Below are 25,408 nucleotides of genomic sequence, written 5' to 3' on the forward strand. Positions count from 1 at the left end.
GTGAGTGTTGTAACTCTTCCCATTGTCTGTGTTGCTGGTTTCCCTCATTAAGAAGTTAAGATTAATGCATGTTCATTGTACAAAGGGGTAATCAGAAATGTTCTTATTCAGGTGTATATACTTCAACAAGATGTGCCCCTATGAATCTCTCCTCTCTCTTTTTCTTTCTCTTGTTAGGTACCGTTATCTTCCTAAACAGTCCTCCTCCTATTTTCAGCATGCGTGTGTGTGTGTGTGTGTGTGTGTGTGTGTGTAATCTAGTTTCCAGTCTCCACATGTGTGTGAAGATATGCACGTTTGTCTTCCTGGGTCTATCTTATTTTGTTTAAAATCAAGTTTCAATAAAGTGCTATAATTTTATTATTCTCTATGGCTGAAGAAGACTACTGTGTCTTGTTTATATATCATATTTTTTAAATCTATCACCTGTTTATAGCCACCTCTGCTAAGGTATTTCCAAGAGAATGACCAACTCTACTGTAGCTACTATACAAGTCACTGGCACCACATAGTATATCAAATGATTGTTATTTTCTGAAACCCAAAGTGAAACAAACACTAATGTTAAATCACCAATAGCATCAGCATGCTACCACTGATGCTTTTTAATTTTTTTATTTGCTTCTCAGTGGATCTTACTGGAGTTTTGTCTTCACTCAAGGCTCTGTACCAATAGAAAGCACATTTGATGTTCAATTTACCTCATGGGAGCCAAATATGTAAATAAGGAAATCTGTCACTGAGCCACTCCCTAATGAACCTGTGCTGGGTTCTATGGGCAATGCTGCCATTTCTAGGAATACTATCAGAATTTTCTTAACTTTACTTACTCTTACCTTGAGCGTAGGTCTTTAGATGGAGAACTCAGGATGCTGCCAGGAACACAGGTTTCATTGTTGATTCTGAAGTCCAAGACTCCATTTTTTGACTGTCCACTGAACTGTACTGGGTTGTTTCCATAATACATTGCCCTGAGTCAAGTGAGCAACTGAGACAGAGATGGAATTGTTGGAGATTTTGCTGTGTGACAGCGATTGTTTTGTAGGTGGGCTTTTATTTCATTCCCACCAGTTCCCAAATAACTGACATGGAGACTTAATATTAATTATAAAGTCTTGGCTAGTAGCTCAGGCTTATTACTAAGTAGCTCTTTCAACTTAATTTATATTAATCTACATTTTGTCACATGGTGTTACCTCTCTTTCATCTTGTACTTCCTGTTTCCTCTCCGTGTCTCGCTAGTGAGTCCACTGATTCTGCCTTTCCTCTTCCCAGTGTCCTCAGTCTGGTTCTCCTGCCTAACCTTATCCTGTCCACCTTTTGATCAGTCAGCTTCTTTCATAAACCAATCACAGTGACATATATTTACACAGTGTAAAGGAATATGTCACATTGTTTAGAGCATTTTAGAAATGAGTTATGTTGCCTGGAAACCAAATAGGCTATTTCATGGGTTATGTTCCATTGCCATGAGATTGAAATTCACAGGCAATATTTAAGCCATTTTCTAAGTACTACCCAGTGAGAGATGGTCCAGCGAGGGGTTTGGTCATCCATGAACACAGGAATTAAAAAGTTGTTACAACTGTTAAGATAGAATTACTAACTACTGATTTCTAACTCTGGGATTAGTGTTCTCATTTATCCTGCAAATGGGTATTAATGGTGCATATCTTGTTTGTGTAATAAAATTTTATTGGAACACGACTGTACCCATTTATTTTTATATTGTCTATCAGTACTTTCATCCTTTGCTGGCCAAGTTTGCTAGTTTCAATAGAGATCAGCTGCTCAGCAATGCTTAAAACATCTATTATCTGGTACTTAAGTCGAAAAGTCTACAACCCTTTCTTTCTACAGCTCTTTCTTAATCCAGCCTAGACTATTTGTTTTATTGTCTATATTAGTTCATTTGTCATTACAAATGTAATGTAGCAAAAGGCCCGAGGCAGATTGCTTTATAAGAAAACATCTTTATTTGGATTGAGTTAGAAAGCCAAGAGTCTAAACAGCATGGCACAGGCTGTGATTGGAGCCCCGCTTGACTGCACTACATCATGGCAGAGCATGTATATTTCTTTGTCTGTGTGTTCTCTTTTTTTTTTCAAAAATAAATCCAGCACAAGTCAGTCAAAGGAGCCCCATCATAATCTTATCCAGTTTAATCTAATCACTTTCCAAATGTCACAAGTGGATTAAACTTTCACCTTCTCAGATCCGATTCCTGATTAGTTCTTGGGTGGGCAGAACTAACTTTCTTTGAGTCATAGCTTACCCTAACAGCTAACCCTGGGGGTACTTGTACTTCCCCCCTCTCTCTTCTCTGTTTCTCCCCATTCTTTCAGTTAGTGTTTACATACTTTTCTTCTTTTAGATCAAAACTGTTTGTTTTCCAGTGAGCCCTGTTTTTTTTCCCTCTCCTTTACAGTGCTGAGTTTGTATGGGGACAGACTTTTACTTTTCCTGAATCATGTGCTGGGCATTTGATAAAGAAGAACACTGCCTTGTCACTTACATTTTGCTTACCCTAGTGTAGATGGAAGTTTCTGTCCTGCTAGGTCCTGCAGCCATTCAGTCCCAAAGAAACACACAGAGGCTTATATTAATTATAAACTGTTTGGTTTATTAGCTCAGGCTTTTTATTAACTAGATCTTACAACCTAAATTAGTCCATAATTCTTGTCTATGTTTAGCCACGTGGCTTGGTACCTTTTCTCAGTAAGGCATTCTAATCTTGCTTCCTCTATGTCTAGATGATGATTGTGTCTCTGCCTTTCCTATTTCCAGAATTCTCTTAGTCTGGTTGCCCCACCTATACTTCCTGCCTAACTACTAGCCAATCAGCATTTTATTAAACTAATACAAGTGACAAATCTTTACAGCATTTGAAAGCATTATCCCCCAGCACTCTAGTTGAGTGTTTTCTGAAGATACAGACTTGACAGTATAGTTCTTTTAAGAGTCTCATAATCACCCTTACTCCAAACCCTGTTTAGAGTTGTCAATTAGCTTGTATTCGATTCTTTATCAAACATAGACCAAGTCCCTGTTAGATCTTGGGATAGAACCTCGTTGATCTTGCTGTTGGTAAAGTGTTGAGACAGGGTCCTGTGTAGAGCAAACAGTTCTTACAAAAGGCTGAGGATGATGCTGAACCCTTGGTCCTCCTGCCTTCATCACCCGAGGGTCAGGACTACAGGTGTACCCTGTATCAGCTTATGATAGGCCCTCTTGATCACCAGTAACTGTGGTGCTGCCCAGAAGCAGGTATCTTATTTAAAAGTCAGATCCATGCTGTGTTAGGAGAAAGCTGATTGCCCTGCATTCTCAGCTAAAAACAATAGTACGATATATAGTACAATAGTGTGTGTGTGTATGTGTGTGTGTGTGTGTGTGTGTGTATGTGTATGTGTGTGTGTGTGTGTATGTGTGTGTTTGTATGATGTGTATGGAGGAACATGGGAAGGAGGAATCATAAGGGGGAATACTGCAATTTTATATATTTAATTGATTTTTTTTCATAAATATGTTTTGATCATATTTCCTCTTCTCTAATTGTTCCTAGATCTTACCCCTCCAATTTTATATTCTCTCTCTCTTTTCCTCTCTATTCAAAAAGAAACAAAAACACCAAAAAAAACAAAAATTGAAAATCAATACAACAAAATGACAAAAAAATACTAAAAGCAAGGAAATCCATAGTAATAGTAAGTCATCTCTCTTTCCCTCCCTCCTTGTTCCCAGCCCTCTTCCTCCCCTCCTCTTCCTCCCGCCACTGTCCCCCTCTTCTTTCTCCTTTTACTAATTCTCAGTTTCTTTCAGGTGCATATCATGTGTAGGGTAGTGACTGTGTTTTCCTCTGCAGGCGTCCCTTTAGATTTTCTTACAGGCAGTTTTTTTGTGTCCTCTAGCACTGATTAGTCAGATGTCAGAAGAGAAAATTTGTTTAGGATTAGATTGACCTGGTTAAATAAGAAACCTTCCTCCTGTATAGTGGAGCGCTTGTGTTTTAAATTTTCAGTTGGTTTTTGTCATCATAACCTCCACTCAACCTTCCCTTACTTCAGAATTGGAACCAGTGTGCAGCCCGAGAATGTCTCTTTTTTGAGTGTTGAGGAAGGTCTCCAGGGTTGGGACTCTGGACTCGGTTGACTCAGCAGTTTCACTGGTTCAAATGCTGTTTCTCTATTTCAGGATACTTGGAAAAGTAATTCCAAAGGTTCAACCTTCTCCTGATGCAGGAGGCTCTGCCACCAGGTGGGCCCAGGAGTGGGCAGGGCTGCTAGCTGTGGGAATGTACCATTTTAAAGTCTTCTGAAAGAGAAAACATCATCTTTCAGGGAAGCACAGACAAGTCTACTGCAGTTACTTTTCAACCTGGGTTCTTAGCTGTGTTTTGGTCTCCCGTGGTGGGCTGAATGATGGCTACCAAAGAAAACCCCCTCAGCCTCAGAATGTAATGTTATTAAAAATAAGAGTCTCTGAAGATGTAATCCAGGAAAAGATATTGAGGAGAGGTCACCTAGAGATGGTAGTCTTGAAAGAGACAAAACGAGAAGATAGAGAGTGAAGGACTTGTGGAGTGGAGGAAGATAGATGCTTCCAGAAACCAGGGAATCTGGGGTACCCAAGAGCTGGAGCAAATAAGGCAAGATTTTTCTGTAGCTCCTGCTGCTGCCACCGGGTCAAATTCCAGACTGCAGGGATATTGGAAAACACATCTCTACTCTCTCAAAGCATCTAGTTTGTGGCCATTTGTGTCAGAAGTAATTTTGGAAGCTTTGGTGACATCATGCAAGGGGTCCAGAAGAAAAGTGCTTGGGTCACGGTTGTCTGCGAGATCTTGGTTATCCCATAGCGTTTTATTTTATTTTTCTTTTCTTTTTAAAATTTCTGCCTTTAGTTTAAATTCTGACTTAGAATTTTGTGCACCTAACACACTTCAAAAGAACAATAAAAAAGGAAATGAAGAAAGGTCATAGCAAAATGGTCATAATTTCACAGGAGAGTACAAGCCCAACTAAAAATTTTCTAAATGGGCTTACGGACATAAATAGGCCTGTCTCTTAACCTACTATGTTATTTATATTTGGCCCTATGGTAGGACTCTGCACACTTTGATATTCTAAATGAGTCAACAAAACTATCCCACAGTATTTTAAAAATGAACAGTGACTTTTTGTTCTCATTGACGGAGCATGTTTTCTTGCTCTAGCAAAACAGGGATGACATGACTAGTGATTTTCTTTTCTTTAAACAGAACAATCACATCAGATTTACAGCGCCAAGTGTGAATTTCTTCCTTAAATCTAATAAGAAAGTGGTTGTTTCTCTCCATAGCATTTGTGCCACAACTGTACCCATGGACACAGCTTGCCATGACAGTCATTGTTGCAGCTCACAGCATTCATGGCGCACAAAACTGTTGATGGCCCTTCCCCGCTCGTACTTGGTTGGCATAGCGCATTCCAGCACTATGAGACTTAGCTAGCAGGGATTCAGCTTCTCCACGGCCAAAGCGCATGGCGTTTCCAGCAACCAGGTCTTACCATCAAGCTCTGATGGACAACCAAGTGTGCTGGGAGTAGCCTGTATTGTTTGGGGGTGTCTCTAGGACATTTCTGACCTCAAGAGGGAGGTGTCTCATACCTGGCACTGGTTATGCAGATCTCATAATCCCCAGGGGGGAAACTATAACTATTATTTTGCTAACTAGATGAGTCTTGAACTGCTCTGTAAATTCATATCTCCTTGCCCTTAGATTAGTGTAGCTTCCAGGCCTCATCAGAGAAGTTTCTTTGTTCAGTGGATGACGGTCAGTTTTGTACAAAGACAGGTTGCCCTGAGCTGTCCGAACAAAGTTGTAAGAGGAAATGTCCAGCAGCCTTCAGATCATGTCTGCTGGAGGCGACTCACTGCCTGCCTTCCCCATGTGGTTTGTCTCCAGTGGTTGTAGAGCTTTATCAGAAACAACAGCCTGCTTTTTTTCCCCCCTTAAATATGTTTAGACTTGTATGCCTTTTTGGGGAAGTAGGTTAGCTGAATTAACACCAACATGGGCGCTCTTTTCAGGCTTGTATAATTTTTCTGAGGCTGATGGGACTGTTAGCCTTGCTGGACTAAGACCTCTGGGATCAGTCTTTGTGATGTTCCTTAAGGCACCAACCCACTGGTCAGATCACTCAGCGAGTCAGCTGCAGGATGGAATCTCGTCTCTTTGCTACTAGAAATAGAACCCTCTACTACTAAGTGAGCAGATTAATGTAGGCACTCAAGCAATTTGTGCTTCTGTAAGGAATTTAAGAGGCAATGTTAGCTTAAGCACTCTTGTATTAGGTAAGTAATTAAAATTAAAATTAGCGTTCTAACAAATCATAGTGGTTTAGGCTGTTACTGGCACCTAGCAGAAGAGCCAGGAAACAGGAAGTGGTCAAGCGCCACAGCTGTAGTTGCCCCCGCTAAGGAGCCTCTGGCAAGATTTAACTGTTAGACAAATTTACAGCATAGGGGAATGAGAAACCTGGCAGTCTCCTTCCTGTGGGTTCTTGTACATCTGTTGGGGATTCAAAACAAATCCTCCACAGAGTGATAATCCTCAGGATCTTTGGGATTTCTGTGCAACTGGGAACAGGGCAAGGCTCTTGTTTATGGCTTAGGTGTGGTCACAGAGATCACTGAAGAATTCTCTGCCAATTTCTTGTAAATGTCAGACTTATTAAATCTCAGTTTCATATTGAGTCCCACTGTGCATGGGACTCCTTGTGAGCACAGCTGCCTAGTCATGTGGTCACACCTGCTCTGCTGGGGTCTGCCACCTCAGGGCAGCAAAGTGGAAGCAGGTTTTCCACATGCTGTGGGGTGCCGCATGGAACCCTGGGACAATTTGCCTTTAACAGCCCCCAAAGAGATTTCTGAACATCTTCAAAATCAACAGAATTTGTTTGTATCCGCTGTACAAGCATTTCATGGCCTTACGATCAGAAGATGTAAATTTTCAGGACAGGAGTATAACTTCTCCCTATATTTTGAATATCAATATACACAGATATTCTTTGAATCTACCAAAAAGACCCCAAAGTTGGTTATAGAAGTAAGAATAAGCCTTCTTATTCTTCAGAGAGACCAACGCTAACCGTGAAGTTCTAAAAATACTGTTTTGAAGCATTTGTTTGCTGACATTGTGTTTACTCTAGAAGAGGGCTGCTGTGTGGCCACTGATTCCAAATAATACTGTGTCTGAGTTATATGCATGAAATATTGAATAGTACATCATGGGTGTGATGCAGATAGTCCTCTCTGCCCTCACTTGCCCCGGGGCTCATACTGTTGTTGATGTTAACATTAACAACTTGGCACAAGCTCACCATCTGCACCGCATTAGCAAAATTAGCTAGATGTACTCAAGTATTTATCTCACCAGTCCACAGCCTGCGGGGAGAGGATTGTTTAAGCCTCTTTAGTAAGATGGCCATCCAAAATCTTCCCCATGAAACTCATAAATCAGTCTCCCTTTAATCATTTCCATGGCTTCTTGAAATGCTGGTATCTTGGGTAAGTTTACAAAGCCGAGTTTAGTGTTTGCTGTAACACGTAAACATTCGGATGCCTCTACCATGACTTGGTGCCCTTGAAGCCTGTTTCCTTACTGTCATTTTAACTACACTCCTGCTTGCTTCATAGACTCAATCCAGAACTCTCCCTCTTCCTCCAAGGAGTATTTGTTGGGAGGCTGTGTAGAGTGGAGCCATTAGAGAGGTGTGCTCCCTCTGCCCAGTGACTCTGTCCTTTCTGTGCAACCACAGGGGAAGCCAGGTATTGGAGGTGATGAGCAGGTAGCGCAGTTTCCTCTATGGCTGTATTGGTGAGCAGTGGTGTTGGAGGCTGTCTTCCTTCTGTTGAAAGACTTTACATAGCCTCCTCTGGTCTCTACTAACCTTGCATTGATATAGCTACTATATTTTGAATTCAAACCTCCAATCTTGAGTGTGTGAGCCAGAGTTGTAATACTTATTCTGTGTTTTATGATTTTATGCTTAAAGCGCTGGGATGGAACCCAGAGCCTTAGCATGCTCAGTTGAAGTTCTGCTACCGAGCTCTTCCCCCACCCCAGTATCTTTAAAACTGATGTAAATTTTCAAGTGTAATCACCAGTGGATTTTGGAATAAGTTCTTTTGTTTTTGTTTGGCTTGGTTTTTTATTTTCTTCATCATGCCCCTTAGATTACAATATAAAATATTGATGCCTGAGTATCAAGTTTAGAATACTGTAAACATCAGTGACACACAGATCTATGACACAAGCCCTTCGAGTTTCAGTTTCTGAGAGTGGTACCCAGTTCGGATGCTACATTTCCATTGTAGCTTTTCCTGTGTTTATGCTGCAGACAACAGTGGCCATGACCCCTGGGCTTAGTTATGTAGATGTAAGGGAACGATAGGTTACTTTTGTTCCTCATGGTAAATTGAGTCACAAAGGATCAGTTCTTGTTTTCTACATAGTCCAAATTCACACTTGGAAAAAGAAAACAATGCCAATGAAAGTTCAGTAAATATAAGGGATGTACTCTTTCCCTCACAAGCCTGGCAATAAGTCTACATTCCCATGTCTCATGCAGGTGTCTTGTGCATGGCAACTGAGAGGAGCTAAAGCCTTCCGAAAGGTGCAAAAGCCTTCAGACATACTTCAAATAAGTTGCAGTATGCAAGGGTAGTTTTTGATTAATTTTCTTAGGATTCTACTTAAATACTATTGATATTTATTTAGCTTTGCTAATATAACCCTGAAAAGAAATTTACATTTAAAGTGTACATGAAGAAAACGTGAAAATTCTCTTTTTACCTCTCAAATCTTATTTTTAACTCCTGAAGCTGTGATCTATAATTTTACATGAGCATATGGACACATGCCGAAATTTTAACTTTTCCCACAGGAAAGTTAAGTATATATAATCACTCTCTAATTTATTCTTTTCTCTTTCAATAAAATACTTTTTATTATTTTTGTACAATAATATACTTCTTTCTAGAAATAGAGTTCTGTGTTCGATGTTTATAATTTCTTTTACCTTTTGCTGCTGATGACTCAGCATTAGGATATTATGTGGGTTGGAAGAGATGGGCTTGAATCCAAGTTTTAAACACAACTGAACTTGGGCATAGGACATACTCTATATGCTTCAGTTTCTCCATGTACACCTGTATTAAGGTTGCCAGAAAGAGCCTATATAGGTATATTTAGCAATCATTTGAAAATTTGCCATCGAGAATGACAAACCTTGATACTCAAATTTCACTGACTTCTGGGTAAGATGACAGGCCAGAGACTATCTCTGTGTCAGCAGAGAACTAGAATAGAAACATAGTAGTGTGTGTGCTGAAGAGAGAAATAGAGGAAGAGTTTCCAAAATTATTGAAGGAATTGAAGGACCACTATAAAAGGATCAAAGAAGAGAAGAAAGCTGAACACAGTCTCAAGAGCGCAGCTCCCTAGTGGATAACTCCTATCCTCAAGACAAGTCTATCTCCCTCAAAGGCCCCGAATTCTGTTGCAGCTTTGGAGAAACAATGGTTCCTTTTGCAGGAATGTCAGCCAAGGACAGAAAGCCCAGTTTGTTGGAGGGTGGTGTTCAGGGACCATCTTGAGAGAGAATGAATAGCTGAAAACTATGCTTCATGGGGAACCTGCCGTTAGGGAACACATGCAGGTGAGGGAGCCCCGTTTTGCCTGCCACTTCCCCCGAGCGAGAGGAAACCTAGAGAATATCTGGGCTGAGCAGGAGGGCTACATAGTGACATGCTGGAGGGTGCAGGTGGCAGGGTCCAAGCTGCGAAGTGCCCAGGGGGAGAAAGTCCTGCCTTTGGTGATCAAGTACAGATAACACCAACAGGATCAACCCTGGAGTTTGATAGCTCTCAGCCTGATTCCAGCACCGGATCAAACTCCTGAACTGGTATTCACTGATGTAGAACACAAGAACTCTGAAGTTCCATGGCACCTACAACCTCAGTGCCCCTAGGAAACAATCCTCAATGAAAACAATTGCTCCAAGAAGTATGATCTGGAGGCTCTCGTCAGGGTGAGAGACTCTACCAAGGAAACAATGCAAAAGTGAGGCCCCACTCTGAAAAAAAAAGTATTATATGGAAGTCAGTTCTTGCAGACATCAGCCACTTGCTCAATACAGACTCAGTAACAACCTTAAACCACAGCAAGGAGCCCACAACTTAACCCACCACTTTCATTTCAGTAAAATAATTAGGAATCCCCAATTTTTGAAGACCTAGACGGAAGTTGCTTGTTCTGTATAATTTCCTTGCACAAAAGAATCTAACTACGTTTATGTTTTAAAACAGAAATTATAAAGGCAAGCTGGCATTGCTATTCTGATATATGATCAATAAACTTCAAATCACACTTCCCTAGAACTGGAACGATTCCTAAAAGATATAACAATTATAAAACTTTCCAAATATTCATAAAACAAGCAGCAGTTAATATAAATAAGGACATATAACAGATAAAATAGTCTGTGATTTCAACATCTCCATTCTCAGTTCCAGACAGGTCAGCTAAATTAAATTCAACTAAGAAATTGTGGCATTAAGCTACATTCTAGATCAAAGAATCTCTCTCTCTCTCTCTCTCTCTCTCTCTCTCTCTCTCTCTCTCTCTTTCTCTGTCTCTGTCTCTCTCTGTCTCTTTCTCACACACACATTCATGCATACATACAATTTCACACCCAAACACACAAAGCTCACGGAACCCTCTCTATTCCAATTCTAGGTCTTATAATAAATAAAGTCTTATTAAATATAAAAGAATAAAAAGTCTCTTGTTTGGTGAGACCATAGTGCCATAGAACTAGAAAGTTGAATTGTGGACTCTTGTCACCCCTGTGGTCTCTGGTGGTGCCGAATTTGTTGTTCCATTGAGAATTTGCTGAACTGTAGTTTTCTAGGTGATAAGACTTCCGTCACAAGGATGGTCTTCACTTACGTGGGTTTTAACTTTAGGGCCTGAGGAAGATGTACTCAAGCAAGTGAACACGAGCAGTTCAGGTGTCTGGACAGGATCAGAACAGGTCCTGTGACAGAGCAGAGAGCAAGCCTGGGTGACTGAGCCCGGAGACACGGTGCATTCAGGGAAGACCTTTCTGAGGAGGTGGCTATGTGATAAAAGACACAAAGCAGCTGGTAAGTTTGGGATTACAGGAGGAACACTGGACATGGCAGGTCCAGGATGGGAGTCTTGCCGAGGCCATCCATGGCATGACTATTGTCAAACTTGAACAGATCTATTTGTAATATCATCTAGTGGGTCACACTTTAGCTTCTCCATTGGATGCCTGCATCATCCCCATCTCTTCCCGTGAAATATTACAACTTCTTGCAGCTTAGTTCTCAGCTTTCTCATGGAATGCCTTCATTTATTTTTCATTCTGGATCATGACTTTGTAAACATAGATAAAAATGGCTCTCATCTTGAAGGAATAAGACCCAAATTTGTTTGTGACTCTGACTGGCAGCACAGATTTAGTTATGCCAATACTATGTTCCAATGCCTTAACTGTTTTATGAAATTTCATAGTAACAGGACGAATAAAATCCATAATTCAAGGCATTTTCAAATACTTTTGGCTGAACTAGAGACATATGTATTCATCTGTCTAAGAAAGCCCTCCATTTGGATGTCTAATTGGCATCTAAGACTTAAGATGTTGAGAACTAGATCCTTACTGTTTTCCAAACCCACGCTTCCTGTGGATACCCTTACCTCAGTGAAGATTGATGCGAATAACTTAGGCCTGAAGCTTTGCGCTGGCCTTGTCTCCTCCCTGTGTCTATCCTGTATCTAATCTACTTTCTAGTAGTTCTGAATCTTTCAGTTTTCACCATCTCCATGGCTAAACTCCCTTGCAGCATAGTTAGTTACTTCTTACTATTCTGGCCCGTTTTCAGTGACGAGGCAGCTACAGCTGTCATGTCATCACAGGCTCTAGGCCAGTGACAGAGGATATTATTATTTAGTCCAAAATCTCGTATGGCTTCCTATATCACCGAGAGTAAAATAAAAAGTTCTCAGTATGACTCATAAGTTCTTACACAATCTGCCTAGGTTGCTGCAGCGGAATACCACAGACTGTATGACTTTAAAAAAGCGATTCTTCTTTATAGTTCTGGAGGACAGGGAGTCTGGTATCACAGTCATGCTGATTTGACCCATAGTGCAAGAACCTCCTGCTGGACTCTTGCTTTGTCCCTCTGTGGTAGAGAGCAAGCTCTGATCTCGTTTCTTCCACGTATAAGGACACTATTCCCACTTTCAAACAGGATCACCTTGGAGTTGGCTTTTAACACACTGATTTTGGGGGACACAAGCATACATACAGCTCATGGCACTGCCCAATGGCACTGAGTTATCATATAAAAAATAATAAAATCATCAGCGACCATCAAATCCTATCCTCATCGCCTTTATAATGGTGTCTGGACGTTTGCAGTTGCTTGGTGAAGGCACTTTGGTGATCCATGGGACTCTCTTTCCAGTAATGAGGAACTAGATCAATGGGTGTGATATAAAGAGATTCTATCTCAGTTAGACTGTTTCCAGGAAAACAAAAGATTTTTTCTAAATGTTTACTTCCTCAGTTGGCTAGGGAGGGACAAGTGTGAGGAACTGAGAAGATAAACTTATTATCTTCCATCTATACTGACATACTCAAAGGACACCTATGTGTATAGTATTAAGGAGCACACAGGATGAACACAAGAAAACAACCACCTTCCAGGGTTGCCTGAGTATGATGTACGACAGCATTGATTCAATAGTAGATAATTGGATTATACATTAGTACACTCTGGATAACATAATACTAAGTTATGATATTGTTTATTAACAATGTTCTGGATAGACTGTCACAATGCCCTAGTTTATTTCCTCATCTATAAATTAAGACTAATTATTCATGCCCACAAAATTGTTGTAGTGACAGTATTTAAAGAACACATGGAACTCTTAACTTTCTTTTGGCGTGCAGTTAGTAAGCAAACACCGAGTACATACAATATGCAATGAGTGTTGTGTGACTGTCAATCAGATGTGCGTAAATCATTGTCATTAACTTCCCAGAACCCCCTTACTAGGCAAAAGCAAATGTTGTATGATATATAATGTAAATGAATTATAAAGTTTTCTGTGGTGTTAGGAATGGAACTCTGGATACTGCAGTATCTGACCACTGAGATACATTTCCAGACTACAAATGGTTTTTTTTGTGGTAGATCAATTAATGTATGTTGTGTAGGATGGGAATGGTAAAGAATGAGAGAGTGTGGGAGAGGGGAGACTGATGTAATCGATGAGGGAATTCAAAGACAAAGAGATTTGTCTAGCAGACTGTTGGCCTCCTCAGTGTGGCCTAAGAGTGATGTTCCACAGTGGATGACAATTCTTCAGCCACAGCAGAACTGAAGGCAGGAGTGACTGTGAAGAAGAAGTTTATACAGAACTCAGAACAAACAAAAGGGTTCTATAAAGCAAGATTTTTTTTATTTTTGTTTTTGCTTTTGTTTTTTAATGAGAACAAGACATTTGGGGAAAGACCAATGAAAAGGCCTCTATGACTGCTGTATTTCTCTGGGAAGTGAAAATGATTCTCAGAGTAAGTCTGGGGCCTCTCGTTTGAGGATGGGCTAGAGATAAAAGGAATTGTCCTGAAAATAAAATCCAGGCTATGGTCCCATCAGATGAGGAGACTTAAATCTCATACCAATAAAAAAAATGAATCTTTAATGTTAGGTAGCAAAAGGCTGTATGGATGCAGATGGACAATAGCTACTGGAAATTGGTTATGTGACTCGGGGTTAGGTTTGGGCACTATGCTGCTGCCATGCTGATCTGGTAGAAACTCAGGTCATGTGATATTTGAATAGCTCCAGGAGCAGAATACTCATAAATGGACTGGCACACAACTGGAAGTTTTAGGGGGCTAGTGGAAAACTTGAACCTCAGGTCTATTTGTTGGAAATTTTTCATATTTAATGTAAGTAGAGTGGTCAGGGGCAAGAGTCAAAAACTGTAAAAGGCTGGAACAAAGTAAGTTTCATAAACATCAATGTCAGGGTCTTCTCAGAGAATTGCGAGTTGGTAGAAGACATGCTTATATGTAATTTCTTTGAAAAGTACTCTATAACAAACGAACAGCTTCATTTAGTGAGTTAGACAACATGGTAAGTATTTGGTACAGATTTGGAAGAACCCTGTAAGAAGGAAGAAATTAAAAGGTGGGGGACAGGAGTATGGAGGAACTCACTCAAAACCTCACTACTTTTTTTGTTTGTTTCTGCAGATCCTGGTTACCCATGTGGAGAAATGAAGGTTCAAGTCAGACAAGAGCAATGCTACTGAGACTTATAAGGGAAACAGAATATAGTGTTATAAAGAGATAAAGGGGGAACTATAACAGGATGATTAAGTGATGAGAGGAATGGGAAAGCAAGATAAAGGAACAGATATGAGAAGGGACAACTAGTGCTCAAGGTTATTTGAAAAGCCATGTAGGAACCTGCCACTGTAGAAACTTTCTAAATATATACATATTTTAAAAGAATTAAGTTACCATATAATGGGGAAGACAATTCTCTAACTTAATATCTTATGATATCAAGTAAAACTTCCAGTGCCAGGAATAGGTTAAATTTTGATGAGCTGTTGGCCAAAGGTGCTCCTTAGACTCCCTAAACACCACTAACCATTGCCAAGGCTCTGTTGCTGACAACACCACTTACTCATGCCATCAAACATGCAGAAATCTAACTGGATCCCAAATAGTAGCTTCACCCATAGCTGGTGCTAGAGGTGCTCTTCATGCTGCCATAAGAGCAAAGTAATCATCAATCTCACTCAAATACAGATGCTGAGGCCTACAACAGCTACTACCTGCCTGCAAGACATACTGGTGCAGCAGTGGCACAGATGTTGTGGGTGTAACCAACCACTTTAAAACATTGCATTTAAGGCCCACTCCATGAGATGGAACCCATGCCTGACACTGCTAAAGTAGCCAAGAATATGACTAAATAGGTGTAGGGGGAGATATTACTACTATTATTCTGTAAGGAATATAGTAATAGATGATTATTAATGACATTTTGCTATACCCATAAATCAGTACATCACTTAACCATGTTAGAGAGGCTTCTTTTTGCAGTAGCGGGGTGCTACTGGCTAGTGTATAGAAAGTGAGAAACTTTGGAGCACTCAGTCCTAAATGGGATGTCTTTATCAATCCCTCAGTAATGGGTCAGATATCTGTGTGGAAGAGGTAGCAGAAATAGTGGAAGAATCAGAAACGGTGGGTGACTCCAAGAAAATGTTTTTTCTGTTTTTCAGACTTCTGATGCTTCTATGAAATCCAGAGACTGACAGCATGTATAAGACCTACACTGATTCCAGAAAGACAAAATCCCAGCACAGAGAAGATGAAGTGTATACCAAGTCCCACCCTATTGAAGAAGCTGTTTGCTATCTGTTGGGAAGGGGAAAATTAGTTTTCTTCAAAAAGTGTCACTGGGTGTATGACCCACACTCCAGGACAGGCCCCACCCCTAGGAACTAGTGGGCCAAGACAAAACAGACTTCATACTGTTTTGTGGGCATTTTGTTTGACTTTAGTATTTTTTTGACTTGTGGAACTTTTTGTTTGGTTGGTTTGATTTCTTTATCCCCTTCTTTCCTCCTTCCCTTCCTCCTTCCTCCCTTTCTCCCTTCCTTCAAAAGAAAGAGAAAAATAAAGAGGGGAAGAAAATGAAGTTGGGTAGGTAGGGAGGTGAGGATGATCTGGGAGGAGTTGGAGAAGGGGAAAGAATATGATTAGGAAATTTAAAAGTACTACTGGTACTTTTAGGCCTGTCGGGCAGGACTCTTTCCTCTGTGAGTATGTTATAAGTTAGAGATAAGGGTCTATAGAAAAGGTTGCATTTCATCTTGTAGTTTCATTAAAACTTTTTAGTGCTAGGATTATGGCAAGATCAAGCAGACAGACATGGGTTAAGTGATCACGTAAACGATGGTCTGAGCATCAAGGAGCACTGAGATTTTTGTACTTCTCAGATCATTTCCTGGCTCTTCAAACAGTCAGATGTTATCTCACATGCTCACTTCTGCATGGCCCCAGAACTAAAGCCAGTTCTTCTATGGGACTGAAATGGTTTTGAAGCTCTGTTGCAGAGTTTAGCCAGAGTCTGTACTGCACAGTGAGTTAATGAGTGAGAATTGGAAGCCCGCAGATGCCATATGCAAATTTGCTACAAATTGGCTCTAAACATGGATTTGGAGATAACTGTTTTTGCACTTATTTTAGTGGAGATAACACAGCAGCTCAGGCTATTTCAAAATGAGGAAGGGGATGTTTCAACAGCATGTTCCAGAAAATGAGCTGGCCTGGCACGCGAGGAATCTGGAAAAGAAAGACAGCTGATCTCAAGACCTTAGGGAGAAGAGAGAATGTTGGCCAAACTACCACTTAGGAATAATGGAACTGTGAAATAACCACTTACTGAGTTGCTGAATTTTCATTGTGGCTCATTAAAAAATATTTCAATATTTAAGTAGAATGTATCAATAGAAAAGCAACAAATCACCAGGGATCAAGTTAAGCAGTCACCAATTCAGACAGCACACAGAGTCCCCCATATTCTTCCCACTAGTCCCCAGTGACCTTCACTGGCCAAGTTTGCAATACAGTGCATCAATTTTGCCTGTAAGTAAACTTTATAGAAATGGCCCCACACAAGAAGTTCTTCAGTGTCTGGTTTCTTTAATACAGTATCAAATTTCCGAGTGTTTGTACATGTAATCTCATTTCTCTCATTTTGATTACTATAGAACAGCTCTACTCATTCCAGTCTACAGACAGTCAGCATCCAGAATGTTCTTTCTATAAACTGATTAGTTCTTCACCTTCTCCATAAAGATGTATGCATTAGAGAACATTCATTTCAATTTTCTTCCTCCTAGCCCTTTTCCTGTTAGAACTAGGTATTTTGATACTGTCTACATTTGGAACCCGGGTAGCCATTATTTCCATTATTACATTATATCTCCAATGTTTTAAGGTTTAGCCTGCATTTACTTTCTCTTGTACTCAGCTCCACATGTCCCAGCTTCAGTCTGAGGTCCGCTTTGCTCATCCCAAACTGCTGTTTTTCCTATTGTTGCTCGTTTGTTACTTCCCTTACTGCCTGTCAGTAGGATACATGTTGTTATCATTTTGATTCACCTGAATAATTTAGCAGATAGTAGATATTTTCAGTGGATTAAGTACTCTAAGTTGACAGCTATTCTCATCCACAATTTGAATGATACTATTCCATTTTCTCAGGATCTCACTGCTGTTTTTTAAAAAACAAAAAAATATTTCATTGTTAATTGTCATTCAATTAAAAGTGTTTTGGAGGGTGTGGAGACACAATTCAGTCAGTACAGTGTTTTCCTTATAAGCATGAGGGATGGAGTTTGATTCCCAGCATCCGTGGGAAAACTGGCATGTTACCATATGTTCACAATTCTAGTCCTAGGGAATTGAAGACAGGTGGAATTCTGTGTGGGCTGTGTGGTCAGCCGGCTGAGTCTAAACGGAAATTTCCAGATCTCTGTGAGAAATATTCTGTCCCTGCAAAACAAGGTGGATGAAGCACAAGAAACAATACTGGAGACTGAACTCTAGTCTACACACACACACACACGCACGCACATGCACACACACACACACGCACACACACACACACGCACACACACACATGCGTGCACACACATTCCCCACACTTGAGTACTTTTGAAAATGTGTATTTATACTCACATTCTACAGACACACAAATAGATTTCAACCTTGAAATTTATTTTAATATTGTTTTCTGTTTTGACTCAGTAACTTTGATCGGGGCATTGCTTTCTGTTCTTCCCACTTCGTTTCGGGTTCACCTGTTCCTTCAACCAGTGTCACATTTTAGTAACGGAATCTTTTCACCTAAAAAAAATCTATGCATTCTTCTCTCACACATTTGACCACAGTTTCCCTTCTCCCCACTCCTCCCAGTCTCTCCCCTGGCCCCCAGCTCCCATTGCTCCTTCCAAGTTCTTTCTCAGGTACCAATTGCAAGCAAAACGGACTCTTCTTCTGTGTCTCTAGTGTGATTTTTTTTATATAAGTATTATTTTATTTTCCCTGCCATTGTTCTTTAACCTATTGCTTTCTACTATGTCCTATAAATTGAGTATTTAATTTTAGATGTAATCTTATTTTTTTTTAGTTTCCAGAAATTTCCATCTCATTTTAAAAGTTGAGTCCAGTAAAACCTCTTTTTATTTAATTTCCTTTCTTCAAATTAGTCATTGTTTTTAAGCTAATCACTTCCAGACCTCTCTGGGCATTTGTTTCTATTTTCTATTTATCTTCATGCTTTTGCAACAACAAGATAGGCTCACCCATTTGGTGGGTGGGCAGTCAATAAAAATAAGAAGGAAGTAGGAGAGGGAAGAGACTGGGGTGTAACTCCTCAGTGGTGTAGGATCTGTGGTTGATCATCAGAACACACACACACAGAGAGAAAGAGAGAGAGAGAGAGAGAGAGAGAGAGAGAGAGAGAGAGAGAGAGAGAGAGAGAGACTGACTAGTAAGAAGAGAACAGAGCAGTGGAGAGCCTCCTAAAGCTGTGTTTCAGAACAAGGCAAAAAAAAAATGGTATTTGCTGGAGAGACACATGCACACCAATACTGGAGAGATTGGTCGTTACATGTAGTGACAGTCATGTTCCTGCACAGATGCAGCTTATGATCATGCCTTGTCATACACTGCATGTTTAAAATCTTTAGGCAAGAATGTCTCCAGGCAGAGAGTTTAACATTAGAATTGGGTTACAGTGAACCAAGGGTACTCACTTAGCAGATGCTATTCATGAACTAAGCTAGTTTAACTATGTCCATTACGGTTTTCTTTGGAGGGTCTTTTCTGAGACAAACAAACAAAAAAAACCAAAGGGGGAAAAAAAGCAAAGCAAAGAGCCAGTTAGAAGGTGTGTTAGCAGTCACCACAGGCGCTGGCTCTTCTGTCTGAGTACAGTGCTCTCCCTAAAGCTCCTGTGTAACCTTACCCACTGAGACTGAGCACTGACTAATCTGGATGGTGACGTCATCATTCAGAGCGCAGATTTTTCATGGTGGACAAGAGTAGCTGTGTTGATTGTGCCCAGCCCCTAATCTTTCCAGTAATTCCACAGTTATCTACCTCACTCAGTAACTTTGTGATTGGGATTTACACATATGATAATACCCATTCCTAGTTCATGTCTTCTCTGAGTGCAGCACTTTTGGAGTTTTGCAGAGCTAACTCCTCTGAACTCTTGCATTGTTCCTAAACTGGTGTCTTTGCTGCCTAGTGTCTCTGCTCTCTTTCTGGTTTTCGTGGTCCTCAGTACTAAGCTGGGACTCAGCCCTTCCCTGAGGGGAGAAGCATGTTTGGGAACCTGTTTATACCTCATTTCTCAAGCTTTGTTCCTTAAACCCTTGGTGCCTAGATAACTTGCTGAAGATCCTCCTTTAGTTCGCTCCCTTAATCTACTGAGTCTATGAATGCTAAAAGTGGGAATCCCTCTCCACGACTTTGTTTTACTGTTTCAACATTTTAACTCATGTGACAGAGATGCTACTTACCTTATTCAAGACTTCCCTGGCTTTAAAGCCTTTTCTTCAAACTACAAATCAGAATACTTGTATTATGTGGCCATTAGAGCTACAAATGCACTGTCTAAAGCTGGCTTAAAAATCTAGCATTGCAAGGAGATCAGAAAACTCCAGAAATTACCAAAGCATGTCTAACTAGGGCCTTTAAAGTAAAGAAAAATCAAGTTTAGTATCAACCTGGTGCCTCAAAATACCTTTTAAAAATACTGATATATCTAAACAGCTTAAAATACAGGTTTAAATAATAAATATTACTTAAAAACAATTTATAACATAGATTTATAGATATTTTTATTTACAAGGTAATGGTAATCTTAAATTTTGATTTAAGGCCCACTCTGTGAGATGGAACCTGTATCTGATACTTATAGGACCAACAGTCTGAGACTAGATACCACAGTGACCTATGGCAAAACCAAGTACTACCAGTCTAAAAAATGTGATAAAATGGCTTCTAATGATATTCTGCTATAGTCATAGTGAGTTCCTTGTTCCACCAGAAGCTTCCTCCTGTAGCAGATGAGAACAAATACAGAGACCCACAGTCAGATATTACCCAGAATGTCAAAGTCCTTGGAATACTCATTCCTAAATGGGATGTCTCCATCAAATCCCTCCCTCAGAGCTCAGGGAACTACACAGAAGAGGAGGTGGAAAAAAATGTAAGAGTTACAGGGAATGGAGGACATCAAGAAAACAAAGCCATTTAAATCACCATGAACAAAGCTCAAATGAACTCACAAGCTACTGAGGCAGCAAGCACAGGGCTTGCACAGGTCTGTACCAGGTCCTCTGTGTATATATTATGGCTTCCAGTTTAGTGTTTTTTGTGGGATTCCTGAGTATTAAATTAAGTGGGTTTTTGATTCTTGTGCCTTCCCTTGGTCTTTTTTTCTTGTTGGTCGACTTGTACAACTTTGATGTGAAGGTTCTTGTTTTATTGTATTTTATTTTTTTGTTATGCTTTAAAAATGAACAAACAAATGAATGAATGAACCAATGAATGAATGAATTAATTAATGAATGAAAACCTAGCCACTAGAGTAAAGTTTAATGACTGAGCTGTCACTTAAAATCATTCTTCTCCAATAGAGAGACAGTGGGTATATCAATCACTCCAGGATAAGCCTCATGTCCAGGAGTAGCTGACTAATACATTATTGTATGCCCAGTTTCTTTCTTTCTTTCTTTCTTTCTTTCTTTCTTTCTTTCTTTCTTTCTTTCTTTCTCTCTTTCTTTCTTGTTGATTTTTGGTGTATATTTGTGCTTTTATTTGATTTCAGTTTGTTGTTTTTGCTTTATTTTGTTTTCCTGGTTTTGGGGAGTTTTAGCCTTGATTTGGGTTTTTGTTTGTTTTTTGAGAAAGAACTTAAATTTGGGTGGGTAAAGAGTGGGAGAGGATCTGGAAGAACTTGTAAGAGGAAGAATGTTATCAAAACATATTTATATTAAAATTATTTTAGGTAATAAAATCTAATAAAAATTATATAATTTAAATAAAAAATAAAAATAATTCAAACTTAAGAATAGTAATCTTTAGCAATGACATAAAGCAATACATACATTAGCATAATTCAAAGAACTTACTTTCCTTTAAAAACCATATAATATCTTTCTATGCCTATAGATATTTTTTAAGGTTTTGTTTAATATAAAGAGTGACCCTGGGACTGAGGAGGCTCAGTGAGTAAAAGTGTTTATGATACAGGCCTGTGACATGATTTCAGCCCTGGTCACCCTAGTGGAAGAAAAGAACCAGCTCCTCAAAGTCGTCCGCTGACTTCCAGGCAAGCTCTGTGGTGTATTCATTCCCATTCTTCCCAGCTCTTTCCCCTGCTTCTTTCTCTGTGTCTCAAACACACGACAACAACGATAAATTGGTGGATAAAAATGACTTGGTGCACACATGCCCTCTCCATCCATTCACTGCTAGAATGTATTTAGATTTTCAATTGTCTTTCTATTAATGACAGTTTCTTATTTTGGTCACTGCTGTATATTAATAAAGATATCAAGACAAGAGCTAAGCCCTGAAGTTAGAAGAGAAGGAGCCCTGGTTTACCCTGTGCAGGAAATGCTACACACATACAAACGTGCACACACACACGCACACACACACACACACTTATGCGCGTACTTCACCCTGAATACAATATACACAGATTGTCTCCTGTTTCTGTTTTGGACAATATCACCTTTATCTCTTATTCTCTACAAAGTTTGGTAAGAAATACTTAATTCTGAGTAATAATAAACCTTAATAAACATTTCTTGACAGTTGACCTTCCTGTTGTTTTTACCTGGGAAACTGTCCATCATTGAGAACTTGTTCTCTCTCTCTCTCTCTCTCTCTCTCTCTCTCTCTCTCTCTCTCCCTCCCTCCCTCTCTTTCTCTCTCTCTCTTTCTCTCTCTCTCTCTCTCTCTCTCTCTCTCTCTCTCTCTCTCTCCCTCCGTCTCTCTCTCTCTCTCTCTCTCTCTCTCTCTCTCTCTCTCTCTCTATCTCTCTCTCTCTCTCTCTCTCTCTCTCTCTCTCTCGTGTGTGTGTGTGTGTGTGTGTAGTGAGTCGAAATGGCTTTGAGGTTTTGTGGTCTGTTGAAACCTTGAGGAACTCAGAGCCCTTTAGCTTCCTTTCGCTCAGTGGGCAGTTCAGGGCTCTTGTGCACAGCGGAGGGTGGCCATGCGGAAAGAGACATGCTGCTAGAGAGGAACCCGCTGTGAATCTCTACCTGTCCCTGACTCTACATCCACACTGAAATCTGACTTTTCAAGGTGAGTAGACAGGGGTAGGGGGTCCCACAATGACTGGGGTAAAAAGAGGCCTCTCGACGTTGTCTGCATCTAGTCTAAAATCTTCAGAAACAGACGCTATGTGAAGGAAGTGCCTCTTTCTGACCTCCATGATACAAAGAATTGCCTTCTCCTTCCTGTGTGAAGCACTCGCTTCTGAAGATGAAGTCTAGTTTGTATTAGATATTAAATATGGAAAAAATTATTTCAGAATTTCCCCCAAAGAAAAAAAAAGAAGAAATAAATTCTGATTTCAGTATCATGGATTTATATCCACTTCTTCAAATACTTATCTTGAAAATGATATGGTTTTTAGTGTCAAAACCCTTTACTGATATGCTTACAATATCATCATATGTCATCTGAATCCATTCTGGTAACCCTAATCAATACAAAGATATTATGATAGCAGCCATATGCTGAGGAATTTCTAAAGTTTCTGTTCAAAGTATCCTGTGAGATAAAAGTTATTTTAAGTCCTTCCTATTGTTTTACTTTTGTATTTCTGGGGGTCAAACCTAAAGCCTGCTGAGACTAGGCAAGCACTTGGTTACGGGAACTGAACCCTCAATGCGTTGCAATCACTGTAATTCCACTTTTAAATCATTTGACAGAATTTTCGAATTTTTAAAATCATAAATAAAACTTAAGAACACTTGTTCAATTAATTATATTTTAAAGGTCCTTTTATCCCATTATCTCCTGTCTACGGTAGATGGTGTCTTTCCAATATGTGGAAAGAAGAAGCAATAGGTCATTAACACACAATCTGAATTTTAGAACCAGCCTGGCCTCTTGGAAATGTGTTATGTCAAGGCAGCAAATCCACTGAGCTTTAGTTTTGTCACAACTGCAGAATGTTACTGAGAAATTCCTTCTTTGGTTTTATAACTCCTTACTCTGTTTTCTAAATCAGTTCCTAAGTCAGTATTTAATCAATAGGAGGAATAGGAAGACTAGGGGCTGATCAATCAGGTGTTGGCAATTCTGTTTCTTAAATTCTGTTTGATTAGGGAAATATTATTTAAACATTCTGGTACAGAAATTTGACAGACTTTTCTTTTTTCTTTCTTTTACTTATTTTTTCTTTTTTATTTCTTTTAATTTTTTAATTTGTTTTTTATTGATTTTTATTGAGCTCTATATTTTTCTCTGCTCCCTTCTCTACCTCTTCCCCCTTCAACCTTCCTGCAAGGTCTCTATGCTCCCAAATTACTCAGGAGATCTTGTCTTTTTCTATTTCTCATGTAGATTAGATCTATGTAAGTCTCTCTTAGCGTCCTCATTGTTGTCTAAGTTCTCTGGGATTGTGGTTTGTAGGCTAGTTTTCTTTGCTTTATGTTTAAAAACCACCTATGAGTGAGTACATGTGCTAATTGTCTTTCTGTGTCTGGGTTACCTCACTCAAATTATGTTTTCTAGCTCCATCCATTTTCCTGAAAAATTCAAGATGTCATTATTTTTTCTGCTGTGTAATACTCCATTATGTAAATGTATCACATTTTCCTTATCCATTCTTTGGTAAAGGGACATTTAGGTTGTTTCCATGTTCTGGCTATGACAAACTATGCTGCTATGAACATAGTTGAGCCCATGTCCTTGTGGCACAATTGAGCATCCTTTGGATATATACCCAAAAGTGGTATTACTGGGTCTTGAGGAAGGTTGTTTCCTAATTTTCTGAGAAACTGCCACACTGACATCCAAAGGGGCTGTACCAGATTGCACTCCCACCAGCAATGCAGGAGTGTTCCCTTTTCCCCACAACCTCTCCAGCATAAGTTGTCATCAGTGTTTTTGATGTTGACCATTTTACAGGTGTAAGATGGAATCTCAGAGTTTTGATTTGCATTTCTCTGATGACTCTCTTAAGTGTCTTTCAGCCATTTTAGATTCCTCTGTTGAGAGTTCTCTGTTTAGGTCTGTACTCCATTTCTTTATTGGATTATTTGTTCTTTTGGTGACCAATTTCTTGAGTTCTTTATATATTTTGGAGATTAGCAGTCAGTCTGATGTTAGTGAAGATATTTTCCCATTTTTTAGGCTTTCATTTTGTCTTGTGGACCGTGTCCTTTGCTTTACAGAAGCTTTTCATTTCAGGAGGTCTCATTTATTAATTGATTCTCTTATTGTCTGTACTACTGGGGTTATATTTAGGAAGTGGTTTCCTGTGCCAATATGTTCAAGTGTATTTCCCACTTTCTCTTCTGTAAGGTTCAATGTGACTGGCTTTATGTTGAGGTCTTTGATCAATTTGGACTTGAGTTTTATGCATGGTGATAGCTATGGGTCTATTTTCATTCTTCTACATGTTGATATCCAGTTATGCCAGCACCACTTGTAAAATATGGTTTCTTTTTTTCCATTTGATATGTTTTGCTTCTTTGTCAAATATCAGGTGTTCAAAGATGTGTGGATTAATATCCGGGTCTTCGATTCAGTTCCATTGGTCCTCCTGTCTGTTTTTATGCCAACACCAAGCTGTTTTTAGTACTGTAGCTCTGTAGTAGAGTTTGAAGTCAGGGATTGTGTTGCTTCCAGAAGTTCTTTTATTGTACAGGATTGTTTTGGCTATCCTGGGTATTTTGCTTTTCCATATGAAGTTGAGTTCTTTCAAGGTCTGTGAAGAATTTTGCTGTGATTTTGATGGGCATTGCATTGAATCTGTAGATTGCTTTTGGTAAGATTGCCATTTTTACTATGTTAATTCTGCCTAACCAGGAGCATGGGAGATCTTTCCACTTTCTGGTGTCTTCTTCAATTTCTTTCTTCAAAGATTTAAAGTTCTTGTCATACAAGTCTTCCACTTGTTTGGTTAGAGTTACTCTGAGATATTTTATGCTATTTTTGGCTATTGTAAAAAATGTAGAGCTCAATAAAAA

General features: G+C 39.6%; 2 long non-coding RNA genes across 2 annotated transcripts in view; both read left to right on the forward strand.

Annotated features, from left to right (window-relative positions):
- LOC142848307 (uncharacterized) overlaps nt 1-21,985 on the forward strand; it is a 79,190-nt gene extending 57,205 nt beyond the window's left edge. Inside the window, exon 4 of the long non-coding RNA XR_012910398.1 lies at nt 15,392-21,985. This is a non-coding gene — a long non-coding RNA (uncharacterized LOC142848307). The remainder of the gene's footprint in view (nt 1-15,391) is intronic.
- Nucleotides 21,986-22,424: 439 nt separating this feature from the next.
- LOC142848895 (uncharacterized) overlaps nt 22,425-25,408 on the forward strand; it is a 54,857-nt gene continuing 51,873 nt past the window's right edge. Inside the window, exon 1 of the long non-coding RNA XR_012910484.1 lies at nt 22,425-22,508. This is a non-coding gene — a long non-coding RNA (uncharacterized LOC142848895). The remainder of the gene's footprint in view (nt 22,509-25,408) is intronic.

This window comes from Microtus pennsylvanicus, chromosome 4, assembly GCF_037038515.1.
Source record: "Microtus pennsylvanicus isolate mMicPen1 chromosome 4, mMicPen1.hap1, whole genome shotgun sequence".
NCBI lineage: Eukaryota > Metazoa > Chordata > Mammalia > Rodentia > Cricetidae > Microtus > Microtus pennsylvanicus.